General features: G+C 42.1%; 1 pseudogene; it reads left to right on the top strand.

Moving 5' to 3' along the window:
* The window catches only part of LOC120060866, a 102106-nt pseudogene that overhangs the window by 19940 nt on the left and 63078 nt on the right, over window positions 1-19088 (top strand).

Here is a 19088-nt window from a genome sequence, read left to right as displayed (position 1 = left end):
TGAGGTCTGCACAATGCATCACCGGGGGCAAACTACCTGCCCTCCAGGACACCTACACCACCCGATGTCACAGGAAGGCCATAAAGATCATCAAGGACAACAACCACCCGAGCCACTGCCTGTTCACCCCGCTATCATCCAGAAGGCGAGGTCAGTACAGGTGCATCAAAGCAGGGACCGAGAGACTGAAAAACAGCTTCTATCTCAAGGCCATCAGACTGTTAAACAGCCACCACTAACATTTAGTGGCCGCTGCCAACATACTGACTCAACTCCAGCCACTTTAATAATGGGAATTGATGGAAATTATGTAAAAATGTATCACTAGCCACTTTAAACAATGCCACTTAAAATGTTTACATACCCTACATTACTCATCTCATATGTATATGTATATACTGTACTCTATATCATCTACTGCATCTTGCCATCTTTATGTAATACATGTATCACTAGCCACTTTAAACTATGCCACTTTATGTTTATATACCCTACATTACTCATCTCATATGTATAGACTGTACACTATACCATCTACTGCATCTTGCCTATGCCGTTCTGTACCATCACTCATTCATATATCTTTATGTACATATTCTTTATCCCTTTACACTTGTGTGTATAAGGTAGTAGTTGTGGAATTGTTAGGTTAGATTACTTGTTGGTTATTACTGCATTGTCGGAACTAGAAGCTCAAGCATTTCGCTACACTCGCATTAACATCTGCTAACCATGTGTATGTGACAAATACAATTTGATTTGATTTGATACTCACACATGTATTAAAATATTAACGTTGGCTATTCTAATATTCAAATAACTGTGCAATGCCTACAGTACAACAAAACGTAATTGTTCAGTCAAACCAACCCAGGAAGTAAGGGAGGCTGTGTTAATTATGAGAATGATGATGATCATGTTAGGGTCAAATTTCCAAAATGACTAGGCATTCCTGGGTTAGCTTCTGTTTTGGAAGTGTCTTTGTTTGTCACAAAACCGAACATTAAGACATTTTATTGTATGGCAGACAGAATCACACTAGCGATTACCGATGATATCACCCACCGTGTAGACAATGTCAACCTTTTCTGACTCTCTTTCTGTCTCAGACCCAGACATCCACTACTGTCTCTGGACGGGCACTTCGATGTCCACCTGGCACAGGTGGAGAACCTGCAGGTGCTGATGCTGAATGATGAGGTCTCTTGAGATCCTTGAGCTGGCCATCTGCACCATCGGACGCCACCGTTGTCATGCCCTTCCCTGCGCAAGATGCTCATCCAGTTAATGCAAACTTGCCTTGTTTTATTTGAGTATTTGAACCCATTCACCAGGTTAGTTGACTGAGAACACATTTTAATTTACAGAAACAACTTTTATCTGCAGGTATTTTGTGTATTTCGGTGCAAGATGTATCAAAAAGACAAAAGATGCTTCAGAAGAAACCAACAGGTTTTGATCTGTTTTAGGTGTAGTTCTGTGTGTAGTACCCAAGATGCTATTGCTTCCTGAGTGTCAGTGGTGGACCAGCCATTTCAATAACACACCAGCAGATGGTAGCCAAGTTAATGTTTCACAATGTGGCTTGAATTACAAATGTCAGACTGTTGAACTATTCTAAACTATGCTTTGGGATTCTACGTTTTGATGGGAATAGGAGTGACTCTCGCTCACAATTAAAACCATGTTTTATTAGCTAAATTAAAAAATATAAGCGTTCATCAGAATGGCTGCTAAACGATGGTGTGTTTGCTTCTGCCTGTTCCAGATCCCGACTGAGCTGGAGCACAGTGGCGTGGACAGAAACAAGGAGCAGGGCGCTCCCATTTTCGGTCACCTGGTCTCCAACACACCTACATGGAGCTCATTCTAAAGGTACATACTGTACCGTCATCAGCACTGTCCCCTATGTTTTACTCAATGAAAGTAACATACTATATATAGGATAGATTTCATCTTAAAGGTACCGCCATCAGTGCTGGCCCATATGTTAACTACCCTATAACATCCTCTGAATGTTTTCCTCACTGAAAGATCATTGTTAGTCCACCATAACATATATGTTAGTGCTGTTACTTTTTAAGTTGGACGTGTTTAAATCATTCAACTTATTCAAGTGACGTTGGCTCTAAGGTCATTTCCTCTTTATTTCAGGCTCTTATTCTAAAGCTGAAACATCCATACCTCAATCCTGTGTCCTGGCCACCATTGGAGAGCTGGCTCAGGTACGAAACGTTGCCAACCTCCGGCCCTACCAGCAAACGCAGTAGTTCTAGTGACATTCAGTTTATAGATTGTTTTCATGTTCAGTGTACAGTGTGTTCTATTGTGTGTTTGTTCTATATTATTTGCATTATTTAACTGTCTGCCAATGGTGGCCAACCTAACTTTGGGATCCCGTGTGGGAATCAACCTTGTATTTTCACAATTGATTTCATTTGATTGTCACTCTCCCAGCTCAGGTGAGCTGCTAGACTCTCCAGAAGGTTTAGGAAGTGAGTCTTTTTTTCTTTCTTTTTTTTAGGGGCGGGCTTGACCTGCAGCGCAGAGGGAGTGCAGGAGATGCGAGAGAACGGCTGATGACAATTTGTGCTCAGTGCCAGGACAGTTAGAGACCAACAGGTTCCCCCAAAGAAGCCATAATCGAGGAGAAAGATAAAACAGAAGTATGTTAATTCTCATATTTCAGGCCAGGGTCGTGTTCAGTAGGGCACATGTTTTGCAAGTTTGCAACAGAAGAAAATGGTGTGTTTCTAATTGTACAAGTTCAGACAGTGTCTACCCATTTCAAGATGTTTTCTCCCCAGGCTACGACAATTATAAACGTCAGAGTACTGTTTATGCACTGTATTATGTAAGGCATTGGCAATCACGGATTTGTGAATTGTGAACAACACAGGCCGAGTGGAGCAAAATGAAATAACAGACTGAATACAGTAAGTTGTATATCTGATAGGTGAGGTGCAATGTAGGCCTACTGTAAATTAGCTATGCAAGGATAGATGGCCTCTTTGCACCAGAGAGGCAAGTTCTGATTTGGTTGTTGACACAAGGCCCTCCAGGTGAACAGGTTGGAGATGAGGAAGTGGATGGATGAGCTGTTCCCCATCATCATGGACATGCTCCAGGAATCCTGTTTCCTAGCCAAGAGAAAGGTACGTATGTGCAATTGTATAGGCATAAGTTCATATTTTTTCTCACAATATCTTCAATTGCAAGCCTTTCTCCCGACCATCTCTTGTAATATCTGGCATTATTATATTTACCTGCTTTCAAAAGGATGCTATTGTATTGCTCATATTCCACACAGTACTTTTAGTAGGCATTTTATGGGACTATTATGGCTTAAGATGTATTTGATGACATTGTCGGTGTGGTAACACTTTTTCCTTTCCACCAGGTGGCACTGTGGCCTCAGGCGAACAGGTTGCCAGCACGGGATACGTGGTGGAGCCCTGAAACAAATACCCCTCTCTTCTGGAGGTGCTGCTCAACTTCCTCAAGATGGAGCAAAAGCAGGGAATAAGGAGAGGGGGTTCTCTTCATTCTCCGTCGTGGCTCCATTTGGGTTTCACCCAACAGTTTCATAGAAGCAATGGTTAAACTCAAAGCGGCAGCACAAAGTGTCTCGTATGACGCCAGATGCAGCTGTCAAGATTCACAACACTAACATTACCCTAGGTGTGGTAACTCCTTGAATCCCACCTTAGAATTACACTCCTAGTTAAGAATGAGGTGGAAAATGCTCTTTGTTTCACCGTATCACATTTTACTACACCGGCTTTGTCCACGGATCTGTCTAATGTTCTGTCTATAGAGATGTTTATCATATGTTCTGATGTTGTGGCTTTGTCCATCAGGCTATTCGTCTGTTGGGCTTGCTGGAGCCCTGGACCACTACAAGCATAAGGTGAACATCGACCAGTCACGAGACGCCTTGGCCGTCAGCCTCTCGGATTCCAAGTCCAGCCAGGACACCGGTGAGCTCCGGCCGCTGTCTTTAACACTTCTTTCTTCTCTCTCTCACACACACGCATACACATATACGCACATTAGCTTTGTTGGTAGGTAGAGTTCACCTCTTTTTTTTCTTTTTCTTTTCTTTTTTTCCCCCTGTGGTGTTAACTTTACACTAGAGAAAAGCTATTTGCGTTTTCAATTAGCGAAGGTCCCGGGTCTAGCTGCCACGAGTACCCAATTGCAGCTATGAGCTGGGCTAACAAATGGCCATATCCACTGATTGACTTTATTATCACTGGAATCTGCTGCATACAGGGCACCGCAGAGGCCTAGCAATGTCAACAGAATTTATGGTTTGGCTTTTACAACCTGTCGGAGCCCAAGTGTCTTTGTACGTCTGCACACTTTGTCTGATTGCGAACCAAAACATCCAACACAGGGAGGCTGACCTCAGTTCAGACAAAGTGATCGCGCTAAGTTCTTTAGAAGCTGTTAGAGGGATATCTGATCAACAATGACCCGCATATTTGGACCCAAGGCTTGGAGTTTTTACCATAAATCCTGATGTATACGGCTTTGTAATGATTTTATAGGTCATATAAAATTCCTAATGGCCCATGCACTGGTGAGACCAACGCCTTGACGTCGTTTGGGTCACAGGATTAGGCTACACTGTCCATTGTAGATTGAGAGTGAATGTTTTACTCATATTCATGTATAGATTACATTAATGCATTATGCCCACACCGCAAATCACTCATCTTTCTCATGGAGGTAGTGACTCGATTCGGTGTTTTAGACTGAGCCCCTGACGTGTATTCAGTCCTCGAAGATAATAACATATCCAGCCTCCTGTGGCGCCATCTTTTTACTCAGTCCAGAGATGAAACGGCTTGCAAAAATGACAATTTGTAAAAAATAAAAAAAAATATCTGCAACTTTAAAAAAATGTTTTGTCATATGTGAATCAATTTGCCGGGAGCATTGCAAGGAAAGTGCATGGAAAATGTCAATCGGGACCTACCCTACCGTTCAAACGTTTGTGCTCACTTAGAAATGTCCTTGTTTTTTTGCACTTTTTTGTCCATTTAAAATAACATCAAATTGATCAGAAATCCAGTGTAGACATTGTTATAAATTACTTTTGTAGCTGGAAATGGCAGATTTTTAATGGAATATCTACATAGGCGTACAGAGGCCCATTATCAGCAACCATCACTCCTGTGTTCCAATGGCACTTTGTTAGCTCATTCAAGTTTCATTTTAAAAAGGCTAACTGATTATTAGACAACCCTTTTGCAATTACGTTAGCACAGCTGAAAACTGTTGTGCTGATTGAAGAAGCAATAAAACTGGCTTTTAGACTAGTTGAGTATCTGGAGCATCAACATTTGTTGGTTTGATTACAGGCTCAAAATGGCCAGAAACAAAGACCTTTCTTCTGAAACTTGTCAGTCTATTCTTGTTCTGAGAAATGAAGGCTATTCCATGCGAGAAACTGAATCTCGTACAATGCTGTGTACTCCCTTCACAGAACAGCGCAAACTGGCTTTAACCAGAATAGAGAGAGTGGGAGGCCCCGGTGCACAACTGAGCAAGAGGACAAGTACATTTGAGTGTCTAGTTTGAGAAACGGATGCCTCACAAGTCCTCAACTGGTAGCTTCATTAAATGGTACCTGCAAAACATCAGTCTCAACGTCAACAGTGAAGAGGCGACTCCGGGATGCTGGCCTTCTAGGCAGAGTTCCAGTGTCTGTGTTCTTGCCCATCTTAATCTTTACTTTTTATTGGCCAGTCTGTGATATGGCTTTTCTTTGCAACTCTGCCTAGAAGGCCAGCATCCCGGAGTCTCCTCTTCACTGTTGACGTTGAGACTGGTATTTTGCCGGTACTATTTAATTAAGCTGCCAGTTGAGGACTTGTGAGGGCTGTTTCTCAAACTAGACACTCAAATGTACTTGTCCTCTTGCTCAGTTGTGCACCGGGGCCTCCCACTCCTCTTTCTATTCTGGTTAGAGCCAGTTTGCGCTGTGCTGTGAGTAGTACACAGCTTTGTATGAGATCTTCAGTTTCTTGGCAATGTCTCGTATGGAATAGCCTTAATTTCTCAGAACAAGAATAGACTGATGAGTTTCAGAAGAAAGGTCTTTGTTTCTTGGCCATTTTGAGCCTGTAATCGAATCCACAACATTTAACAATGTCTGCACTGTATTTCTAATCAATTTTATGTTATTTTAATGGACAAACATGTCCTTGATTTTGAAAGGAAAGCACATTTTAAGGGACCCCAAAATTTTGAACTAGTGTATGCGTCACTAACACACAGATGCGCTGTGACTTTGGGCTCTGTGGACAGTAATAGTTTTAGCAGGCCTGCTAAAAGGGCTCAGTTTGGAATTGAGGCTCTCCAATGGAGGATATGGTTACATCAAGGTCAGTGTCTGGAGCAGCTATAGTCTATGGCAGCTGGCTGCTGCTGTGCACTGGGGATCCTGCACGTCCCGCTTCAGTGCTGGAAATCAATTGGCTATGTCAACTTGTGGCTGCAGATCTGCATGTGGCCCCATAGCTGCCCCTTTGTGGTAGGAAGTCCTTGGCTAGGTGCACCACTTAACCTCAACCACCACCCCAGTGAATACAATAACCAAGAGTTAGACACCAAGGCCTCAAGAATGATAATGGTATAATGTTACAGCTTGCTCAGAGATCTGATAAAATGCTCCAGTTCCAACAACTCTGCATGTTCTGACGCCATGTAACTTACACTAACCTAGATATGTGTTCGGGGGGTGACAACACTTAATGTCCCATGAAGGCATTGGTGAAAAATGGTCATACCCAATTGTCAAAGTAAAGATACCTTAATAGAAAATGACTCAAGTAAAATTAAGTCACTCTGTAAAATACTACTTGAGTAAAAGTGTTTGGTTTTAAATATCAAAAGGAAATGTAATTGCGGAAAATATACCTAAGTTTCAAAACTAAAAGTATAAATGATTTCAAATCCGTTGCATTGAGCGACCCAGATGGCACCATTTTAATTAAACTGTACTTATAGCTAGGTGAACACTCAACACTCAGACAAAATTTACAACCACAGCCTTTTTTTAGTGAGTCCGCCAGATCAAAGGCAATAGGGATGACCAGGGATGTTCTCTTTTAGTGTGAATTTGACAATTTTCCTGCTTTTGGAGTTTAGTACATTATTTTCTCTACAAATGTAGTACTTTAAGTAAAAATACTTTAAGTACTTTACACCACTGCATGAAGGAGACATCATAACTTTGACCAGCTACTATCCACAGTGTACAGTGCAGCGGTAATCTGAGAATTTACAGATATGACACCACTATGCAATTGTGTCACCTAAAGACTGTCAGTCTAGACTAGGGGAGTAACACTCACTCATCCCCATTGCTCTGGCTCAGCAAAAGTGGTCTTTGGCCATCTTCTCCACCTTGGCCTAGATCCTGATGTTGTTGGCGTCTCCATTAATCTCCATGTTGTGTAGGGCCTAGTAAAGGCCCCATATACCGCTCCCGAATGGTGCAGCGGTCTAAAGCACTGCATCTCGGTGCTAGAGGTGTACACTACAGACCCTGGTTCGATCCCGGGCTATATCATAACCGGCCGTGATCGGGAGTCCAATAGGGCGGCGCACAATTGGCCAATTGTCTGGGTTAGGCCGTCATTATAAAATAATAACTTGTTCTTAACTGATTTGCCTAGTTAAAATAAAACAAGGCGATAGAAATACTTGCCTGTCCAAAGGAACACGGGCGCTCTGCCCAAGTGCCCTTCTATTGCGTTTGGCTTCTAAACTAGAGTGTAAAGGGAGGGGCAATTTATAAAGACTGGGACTTGCGTTAGGGGTTGAAACTCAACTCCTTCACTGGGCAATTAATCGTTGAATATCAGACATCTGTTTCCTCGACTCGCCTGTAAAACCAAACCCTGCTCACTGCAGCAGACAGGGCTGTTCTTGTGGCTGATGCAAAGAGTTTTGGCTTGGAAAATGCTTTATTTTTTATCAAACATATTTCCAACTTTTTGTCTACTTATTAGTCAAATTAAAGAGATGCAGTGCTTTCGGAAAGTATTAGGACCCCTTGACTTCTTCCACATTTGGTTACATAACAGCCTTATTGCTTAATTTTTTTTCGGTACTTTTTAGCCCTTTTTTTCCCTCCCCAATTTTCATGATATCCAATTGGTAGTTAGTCTTGTCCCATCGCTGCAACTCCTGTACGGACTCGGGAGAGGTGACAGTTGTGAGCCATGCGTCACCGACACATGACCCTGCCAAGCCGCACTGCTTCTTGACACACTGCTCGCTTAACCCGGAAGCCAGCCACACCAATTTTTCAGAGGAAACACTGTGCACCTGGCGACCAAAGTCAGTGTTCATGCGCCTGGACCGTCACAAGGAGTCGCTAGAGCCTGATGGGACAAGGACATCCCAGCCGGCCAAACCCTCCCCTAAACCGGATGACGCTGGGCCAATTGTGCGCCGCCTCATGGGTCACCCGGTTGTGGCTGGCTGCAACACAGCCCGGGATCAAACCTGGATCTGTAGTGAGGCCTCTAGCACTGCACTAGCACTAAAACGTATTCAATGTTTTTATTTTGCCTCAATCGACAAACAATACCCCATAATGACAAAGCAAAAGCCGGATTAGAACTCTTTGCAAATGTATAAAAACAGAATTTACATAAGTATTCAGACCCTTTACTCAGTACTTTGTTGTAGCGCCTTTGGCAGCGACTACAGCCTCTGGTATTCTTGGGTATGATGCTACAAGCTTTGCACACCTGTATTTGGGGAGTTTCTTCCATTATTCACTGCAAATCCTCAAGCTCTGTCAGGTTGTATGGGGAGCAATGCTATTTTCAGGCCTCGCCAGAGATGTTCAAGTGCGGGCTCTGGCTGGGCCACTCGAGGACATTCAGAGATTTGCCCGAAGCCACTCCTGTGTTGTCTTGGCTGTGTGCTTAGGGTTGTTGTCCTGTTGGAAGGTGAACCTGCGCCCCAGTCTGAGGTCCTGAGTGCTCTGGAGCAGGTCTTCATCAAGGATGTCTCTGTACTTTGCTCTGTTTAGCTTTCCCTCCTGACTAGTCTCCCAGTCCCTGCCACTGAAAAACATCGGCACAGCATGATACTGCCACCACCATGCTTCACCGTGCCAGGTTTCCTCCAGATGTGACACTTGGCATTCAGGCCAAAGAGTTCAATATTGGTTTCATCAGACCAGAGAATCTTGTTTCTCAGTCTTTTGGTGACTTTTGGCAAAATCCAAGCGGGCTGTCATGTGCCTTTTACTGAGGAGTGGCTTCCGTCTGGCCAGTCTAGCATAAAGGCGTGATCGGTGGAGTACTGCAGAGATGGTTGTCCTTCTGGAAGGTTCTCCCATCTCCGCAACTCTGGAGCTCCATCAGAGTGCCATAGAGGTCTTGGTCACCTCCCAGACCAAGGCCTTTCTCCCCAATTGCTCAGTTTGGCTGGGCAGCCAGCTCTAGGAAGAGGCTTGGTGGTTCCAAACTTATTCCATTTAACAATGGAGGTCACTGTGTTGGGAACCTTCAATGCTGCAGAAATGTTTTGGTACCCTTCTCCAGATCTGTGCCTCGACACAAGCCTGTCTCAGAGCTTTGCAGACAACTCCTTCGACCTCAAGTCTGGGATTTTGCTCTGACATGCACTGTCAAGTGTGGGACCTTAAATAGACAGGTGTCTGCCTTTCCAAATCATGTCCAATCAATTGAATTTACCACAGGTGGACTCCAACTTGAAGAAACATCTCAAGGATGATCAATGGAAACAGGATGCACCTGAGCTCAATTTGAGTCTCATAGCAAACGGTCTGAATTCTTACATAAACATTTCTAAACCGGTTTTCGCTTTTGAGAATTTGTTTTTATTTAAGCAATATTAGAATAAAGATGTATCGTAACAATGTGGAAAAAGTCAAGGGGTCGGAATATTTTCAGAATGCATTCTATCATGCCCCTTATATAAAATATTAGTTTATCAAATCAAGAAGTATCAAATGTTGGTTCTACACGAGCAATTAGTCAAACTTGTAGAATTTGAAAAGGTATCTAAGTAGCCCAACAGAAAGGCCCTATATGAATGATAAGCTAAAAATAAGACTGTTCTCATTTTCAATGCTGAAAGAAATAGGCTATCCAACGGTATTATAAAATTATTTCACTTTAGTCACTCAGGGCAGGCAGTAAGATACCTGTATGATTAGGCAAAATATAATAAAATGATTGTGTGTGTATGAGTTTGTGTGCGTGATAGAAATTGTGTGCGTATGTGTGTCTTAGTGTGTGTATGTCTCTTGAAGTCTGTGTCTGGTCAGTCCAACGCCACCATCCATTCCTGGATAATTAGAATGATCCAGAAGAGAGAAGAGAAGGAAGTCCAGTCTTGTCTGTCGCAGAGCGTTGGGCGATGGCGAGGTGTTAACTCAGACGCATTTCCCCGAGACAGACAGCTCAATCTAGGAGATGCTTAGCTTGGGGCAACGTCCATTCAGCCTGTCTCTCTGCTCCCCCCACTGGAACAGCAGAGCCACCCACAGTCATCCATTTAAAAGCTGTTATGCTCTTCTTCATCACAACATTATATAACTCCCTGTCTCCGCACAAGGGCCGGTTTTCAATCAAGCCACACGCGCAGGTCCCTGCCTGGAAGCCCTCTCTGCTAGGGGACAGGAGAGAAAGAAGGGGGGGGGGGGTTGAGCACCCTATTGACTGGGGAAGCGATTGGCCATGGATCAGGTATTGACAGGAACAGGTGGGCGTACAGTGGATGTTCACACTGCTGCTCCTCTCTCCTGTTCTTCACCCCCCAGCACACTGTAGCACACTGTCAGCTCACACTCCCTCTGAGAGAGAGAGAGGAAGGTGGAGGGCACTGGGAGAGAGGACACAAGGAAGTGTCTATTTTTTCATAAGGGTGTATGTGCGGTGTTGCATGAATAGATACTGTATGTGTCAGTGTGTGTGTGTTGGTTTTATGAAAGTGTGTGGCTATGATTTGGTGTGTTTACCATATACCTTTTGTGTGTGTGTGTGCATGTGAATGTGTGTTTAAGGATGTGTAAGCCCCATATCCACCCACTAAGACTTACAGAAGGATGTCGCAGCATTGAAAACAAAGGGACAGTCGGAGAGATGTCCGTGATCCAAACGGTAAGAGAACAGAATTAAATATCTTTGTTTTGACTCAGACTGCCGAGGGAAATTAGCAAAGCTCCAAATAAAACAAGCGCAGATCCCTTTCCAAACCTACACTACCAGTCAAAGGTTTTAGAATACCTACTCATTTTCAGGGTTTCTTTATGTTTACTATTTTCTACATTGTAGAATAATAGTAAAGACATCAACTATGAAATAACACATGGAATCATGTAGTAACCAAAAAAGTGTTAGCCACCCTTTGCCTTGACAGCTTTGCACACTTATTAAACAATGTTATGACCTTTTTTTGGTACTTTTTACCGCTTTTTCTCCCCAATTGGTGGATAGTCTTGTCCCCTCACTGCAACTCACCTACGGACTCGGGAGAGGCGACGGTCGAGAGCCGTGCGTCACCGAAACACGACCCTCCCAAACCGCACTGCTTCTTGACACACTGCTCGCTTAACGCAGAAGCCAACCACACCAATATGTCGGAGGAAACACTGACTAGCTGGCGACCGGAATCAGCTTGCAGGCGCCCAGCCCGCCACAAGGAGTCGCTAGAGCCTGATTGGACAAGGAAATCCCGGCCGGCCAAACCCTCCCCTAAACCGGATGACGCTGGGCCAATTGTGCGCTGCCTCATGGGTCTCTCGGGCCGGCTGTAACGCAGCCTGGGTTTGAACGACAGGTCTGTAGTGACGCCTTAACCACTGCGACGCAGTACCTTAGACCGCTGCTCCACTCGGGAGGCCAGCTTTGCACACTCTTGGCATTCTCTCAACCAGCGTCTTGAAGGAGTTCCCACAAATGCTGAGCACTTGTCCATCATTACTTTACTTTGAGACCTAAAAGTCCAAATTGGAGATTTTTGGTTCCAACTGCCGTGTCTTTGTGAGAAGCGGTGTGGGTGAATGAATGATCTCTGCATTTGTAAAGCATGGAGGTGTTATGGTGTGGGGGTGACACACCACACCTTGATCACAGCTTTGCACACTCTTGGCATTCTCTCAACCAACTTCACCTGGAATGCTTTTCCAACAGTCTTGAAGGAGTTCACACACATGCTGAACACTTGTTGGCTGCGTTTCCTTCACTCTTCGGTCCGACTCATCCAAACAATCTCAATTTGGTTGAGGTCGGGATTGTAGCAACCAGGTCATCTGATGCAGCACTCCATCACTCTCATTCTTGGTAAAATAGCTCTTACATAGCCTGGAGGTGTGTCTTGGGTAATTGCCTTCTTGAAAAACAAATGATAGTCCCACTAAGCCCAAACCAGATGGGATGGCGTATCGCTGCAGAGTGCTGTGGTAGCCATGCTGGTTAAGTGTGCCTTTTTTAATTCTAAATAAATCAGACAGTGTCACAGTAACACCACCTCCTTCATGTTTTACTGTGGGAAAAATGTGTTATTTCATAGTTGTGATGTCTTCACTATTCTACAATGTAGAAAATAGCCAAAATATAGAAAAATCCTGAAATGAGTAGGTGTGTTAACTTTTGACTGGTACTTGCTTAATTACTTTGATTAATATTATGGTGATTCAATTCCATGATAATTGAAAAACCCTCTGGGTTTCCGTTAGGATGGAACGTGTACAACGTGAAGCTCATAAATTCAGAGCATTGTCAGTTTGTAAATTCAGACCGTTTCGTGCTCGGAGCGCACACTGGACGTTCGGGCCGAGGAGTAGGGTTGGTTTGAGTGTTCTGGTCTTACAACGGCAGTCAAGCACCCAAGCTAACGTTGGCTAGCTTGCTAGATACTTCCAGACACAAATTAGACCACTCTGACCATTTTACTTGCCCTAGCAGAGCTGGTTAGGCAGTTTGTGTCAATAATTATTTTTTTATTTTTTTACTGACACTGGCCATATTCAACGGGTGTTAAACGCTCGTAAATTCATTATTCTGCGCTCTGGTACACTCAGACGAGAGTGCTCTGAAATCGGAGTAAATAGCCAGAGCGAATTTATGAAAGCACCCGAATGTCCATTGAGAACGCACAACGACTATACCATTTAGCTAAGCTAAGAATGACAGGAATAACCAAGTCAATAAACGTTGGGTAATTAGATAGCTAACATAGCATATCATTACAGCAGTATGTACCGGTATGTGGTTCTTAAGGACAGCGTAGCTAACAAATTGTCAGCCAACATAACGTGTAAGGTAACTTATTTGAAAAGTCATTACTTTATTACATTTAGTTGCAAGCTACCCCTTGGTCATTAGGGCAAATCTGGTCTGTGATAGGAGGGGCGGTTTTCACACCTAGCTCGGTTATTAGACTATTCTTTAAGTAAAGGTTGAATAGTCTATTGTTCAGTTATTAGCCCTCCTCCCCAACTTGCAACAAACTGTTTTTGTTCCTTTCCCTCTTCCACGTGTCATCAATCTGCGGCTCGCTTGTGGGCGTGCTGGCAGGATATGGCAGCATCTTCGGTTGTGCATCAATAATTCTGCATACAGTAGCACATTTGTATGAAGGTGTGGTTATTCACAGGCAAAATGTTACATGCTATGGAGGTACATTTGTGTGTTTTTGTCGAGAGCAAAACCTTTATTTATTTTCAATCAAAAAGAATTGTTCTGAAAGCAACTTTTCTCCGACACAAAGGAAGTCATAGCGGACACTACAAAGAAGGACTGTGTGATGATGGCTTCTCAGGTAAGCAGCACTGGGCGTTCTTCAATCCAACTTCTAACGTTACATAGCTAGTAGTTAGCTCCTACGATTCAGTGTCGGTTCATAACATTCTACTATATTACATACATACATACATACATACATACATACATACATACATACATACATACATACATACATACATACATACATACATACATACATACACATGCCCTGTTCCAACACATATATACACATACATACATACATACATACATACATACATACATACATACATACATACATACATACATACATACATACATACACACCACAGAATGATAAATCATGCAATTATTATTCTCAAGATAACCAAAAGCATTTAGCTGCAAAAGCCTGTTCTCGCCATTTTTTGTTCAATTCATTTAACTTCCTTTCATGGCAACTCATAAGCAGGCCATGTCCTATTTGTTTCATAGTCGATATATAATCATATTTCATGACAGTGTAACGGTTAGCTTTGTTTACAGAAGGATGAAAGAACACAATGTCTGTCACGAAGAGTTAGGTAGTCTTTGCAGCGTGTAGATGGGGCCGGTATCATTGCATATTTCCCATCACCTAATGAACACCCACAATACCAGTCTGGTGTTAAGCTTTCTGTGCTGTATTGACGTATCCTGAAAATGACATCTGCTGCTTTAGATTGAACGTTCATCTCAGTTATTGTTTTCATATCTACAAAAAATAAGCTGTTTTCTTTACTTTCAGAGAGCGAGCTGATCAAGGGGCCGAAAATGTAGATATTGCCGGATGTTCACTGTCCGAGGAACAGGCCGTGGAAGCTTTATTCCTGGCAAGTGTCCATATCCAGAGGTAATTAAACTGTTCTATGTTCTTTTTCTCTCCATCTCTGCCGGTCTTGTTGTACATGGAACCTGTCTCACATGCATTAAATTTAAAAAACTTAAGATGTCAGCTGCCAATTTTCAGATTTACACCACATAGTCCAGTGAAAATAGCTGTGTTCATCTGTTGCTGCCAAGTCATGATTTCCCTGGGGGTTAGCCTTGCAATAACCAAGTGGTGAGACTCATTGCCCTCTATTTAAATGTTTCAGGTACACTCCGATAGGTTTCTGCGTCACATACAGTATCTTCTATTGACATATCTTCTATTGTTTGTCCTTGTGTCTGTTTTTCAAGCATAAAGTACTCTGTAGCCACTTAGTGTGGACACCAGGTGAGAACACACACACACAATCTCTTCTTCACTTCATCTCTCTCCCCCTTCTCCCTAAATCCTCTAGGTTATATCAGCTGTTTTGGTAAACCCCTCCCTCATCTGAACTGGCTGACAGAGGGCACAGCATGATCGTAAGTGAGAGGTCACTTGGTCGGGTCAACACAAAGTATTTTTAAAGAGATGATTTACATTGAAATAGAGATAGATAGGTTTTGCATTTCACCTCCTGATGATTATGATGACTGACTGTGTTAGAATAAAAAAAACAAGGCTTAATCATGCTCTCTATCCATCTGTCTCTCGTCTGGTTAGGAGACGCCACATTTGTGATGAACTGAGAGATAATTAGGGTAGCACTGCAATTCATTAAACAGCTTGGAAAATTCCAGAAAATGATGTCATGGCTTTAGAAGCTTCTGATAGGCTAATTTACATCATTTGAGTCAATTGGAGGTGTACATGTGGATGTATTTCAAGGCCTACCTTTAAACTCAGTGCCTCTTTGCTTGACATCATGGGAAAATCAAAAGAAATCAGCCAAATACCTCAGAAAAAAAATTGGTATACCTCCAGAAGCAACTTTTAAAGGAGGATCCACTGTAGGTCTAAAGAAGCATGATATGAAGAAAATGTAGACTATTTAAGAAGAAAAGAATAGGTCCTGTGGGATAATCTAGTTCATTTAGCAGACAAGATTTGCTTATCATTCTGTGGCAGTATTTTATAATATGAAGAATACATTTGAATAAAGCTGAATAAAAATGTTTTTTCAATGATTTTAGGGAGTGTACACATGCAACTATTCTGTGTTGAGCGGTTAACAAATAAATAGGTACTCCTATATGCTTAGTTTAGAGTTATCAGTGTAACTAGTTGTTTTTACAAACTTCAGGCTATATGTAATGATTTTTTTATATATTGTAAGACTGCATGATGAGACTCTAATAATGATTTGAAAAAAGTTGCTTGGGAAGGCATACAATTTGCGCAGGCTGTACACACTCCAATAGCCTCTCATTCACAAATTGAGAAGCACTTGATAATGCCTCAAATTTCACGGCGGCATCCCCTTTGTGGCCGTAATGCACCCTAAAAAAATCCATGCCTATTGTGGCCCAGAGTGCTGCCTTGTACCCTTCTCCCTGAGTGTGCTGCCCAATCCGAAGCGTCTTTCTCACAGGCTACAAGTGAAGACTGACACATCGGGGACGCAACTACTTGTGTCCTTATCCAATTCCAGGTTGCAAATTGAAGATACTGGAAGAACTGTTCACATGACTTTTTGTCAACCAACAAGATGAGTAGGCCTTACGAACAGCTAGGCTCTATACCCCTTGTACAGCAGATTTATGTGCTTAACCTGTTTGGGCTGCAGGGGCAGTATTGAGTAGCCTGATAAAAGGTGCCCATTTCAAACGGCCTCGTACTCAATTCTTGCTCGTACAATATGCATATTATTATTACTATTGGATAGAAAACACTCTCTAGTTTCTAAAACCATTTGAATTATATCTGTGAGTAAAACAGAACTCCTTTTGCAGCAAACTTCCTGACAGGAAGTGAAAAATCTGAAATCGATGCTCTCTTCTAGGGCCTGCCTATTAAAGTCCTTGATATTTATTCGTTTAGATGCACTTCATACGTCTTCCACTAGATGTCGACAAGCAGTGAGAGAAGAAACGGAGTGTGTAACTTGATCTGGGCTCGAATAAATGCTCTTTGTATGACGTGTCACCAGTTTCCTGTTTTCTGGAGAGCGCGTCAAGGGACCTGGATTTGCCTTCTGATAAGCTGTCGTTATGGACGACTAATATCTCCGGCTTTGATTTTATTTGATACATGTGACAATATCATCGTAAAGTATGTTTTTTCAATATAGTTTAATCAGATTATTGAAATTTTTTCGGGAGTTTTGCCGTGTTCCGTTCTCTGAGTTTGTTGACGATGGAGAGATTCGCGCCACTTGGCAAGTGTGCTTGCTAAATCGAGAGGGAAAAAGGCCGTTCTAAATCCAAACAACGATTGTTCCCGACAAAGGACCCCTTGTACAACATTCTGATGAAAGATCAGCAAAAGTAGGACCCATTTTATGATGCTATTTCATATATCTGTCGAACATGTTGTGCTAGTCGTTTGCGCCCAGCTTTTGGCTACTCTCTCGCTATACCTAAGCTGGATGTCGTAATGAAGTTATTTTTAGAATTCTAACACAGCGATTGCATTAAGAACTAGTGTATCTATCATTTCCTATACAACATGTATTTTTTAGTTATGTTTATGAATAGTTATTTGGTCAGAATATGTGTGTCAGAAAAAGTGTCAGAAAAATATCCGGACGTTGTGGGAAAAAGATGCTACGTTAGCACAATGTATAACCACTGATTTCAGCTCTAAATATGCACATTTTCGAACAAAACATAAGTGTATGTATAACCTGATGTTATAGGACTGTCATCTGATGAAGCTTATCAAGGTTAGTCAAAAATTATATATCTTTTGCTGTTTTGTTACGATCGCTAACTTTTGCTACTGGGGAATGGCTTGTGTTTCTGGCTATTGTGGTAAGCTAATATAACGCTATATTGTGTTTTCTCTGTAAAACACTTAAGAAATCGGAAATATTGGCTGGATTCACAAGATGCTTGTCTTTCATTTGCTGTACACTATGTATTTTTCAGAAATGTTTTATGATGAGTATTTAGGTATTTGACGTTGGTGTCTGTAATTATTCTGGCTGCTTTCGGTGCAATTTCTGATTGTAGCTGCAATGTAAACTATGATTTATACCTGAAATATGCAAATTTTTCGAACAAAACATAGATTTATTGAATAACATGTTATAAGACTGTCATCTGATGAAGTTGTTTGTTGGTTAGTTTGGTTGGTTCTTGGTTAGTTAGGTTGGCTTTGTGCATGCTACCTGTGCTGTGAAAAATGTCTGTCCTTTTTTGTATTTGGTGGTGAGCTAACATAAATATACGTGCTGTTTTTGCTGTAAAACATTTTAAAAATCGGACATGTTGGCTGGATTCACAAGATGTGTACCTTTCATTTGCTGTATTGGACTTGTTAATGTGTGAAAGTTAAATATTTCTAAAAAATATATTTTGAATTTCGCGCCCTGCACTTGAAGTGGCTGTTGTCATATTGTGGCCGGCCTCGGGCTTGCAGCCAGAAGAAGTTAAACTTATTTGGCCTAACGAAAAGCTAGGCTCTATACCCCTTGTAAAGCAGATTAATGTGCTTAAAGTTATTTGGCCACTTTAGTTGTGACAAACTTTATTAAAACATATAGGCCTACGGGCTAGGCTATGTGAGGTGTGCAACTATGATTCGAACAAGTCAACCATTGTTTCTTATGCTGGTGTACAGGTGCTGTACTTTCACATACAGTGCCTTCAGAAACTATTCACACCACTTGACTTTTTCTATATTTTATTGCTACAGCCTGAATTAAAAATGTATAAAATGTTATTTCACAGTGGTTCTTCCTTTAAAAGTTGCTGTGCACTGAAGCACAGCTTGCGGGGTGCCGCAGAATTTTATGGCAACGTGTCAGCCATTGTTGCCAGAATGATGCAATTCACCAAAATCTGCCACCATCTACCACAAATGCTGGCATAAGCTCCAAACTTTTAAAGGAACAACCACTATGTTTGGGGCAAATCCAATACAACACATTACTGAGTACCACTCTCCTTATTGTCAAAGCATAGTGGTGGCTGTATCATGTTATGGGTATGCTTGTAATTTTTAAGGACTGGGACGTTTTTCAGGATAAAAAATGTACGGATTGGAGCTAAGCACAAGCAAAACCCTAGAGGAAAACCTAGGGGGAGACATCATCACAAGAAGACTCTAGGCTGTAATTGCTGCCAAAGGTGCTTCAACAAAGTGCTGAGTGAAGGGTCTGAATACTTATGTAAATGTGATTTCAGTTTTTATTTTGAATACAATTGCTAATATTTCTAAAAAACAATACCCCATAATGCTTGGTCCTTATGGGGTATTGTGTGTAGATTGAGGGAAAACAACTATTCAATCAATTGTAAAATAAGGCT

The sequence above is a fragment of the Salvelinus namaycush genome, chromosome 16 (assembly GCF_016432855.1).
Source record: "Salvelinus namaycush isolate Seneca chromosome 16, SaNama_1.0, whole genome shotgun sequence".
Classification (NCBI taxonomy): Eukaryota; Metazoa; Chordata; class Actinopteri; order Salmoniformes; family Salmonidae; genus Salvelinus; species Salvelinus namaycush.
Note: the sequence above shows the minus strand (reverse complement) of the source record. Positions and strands in the feature narration are given on the sequence as shown.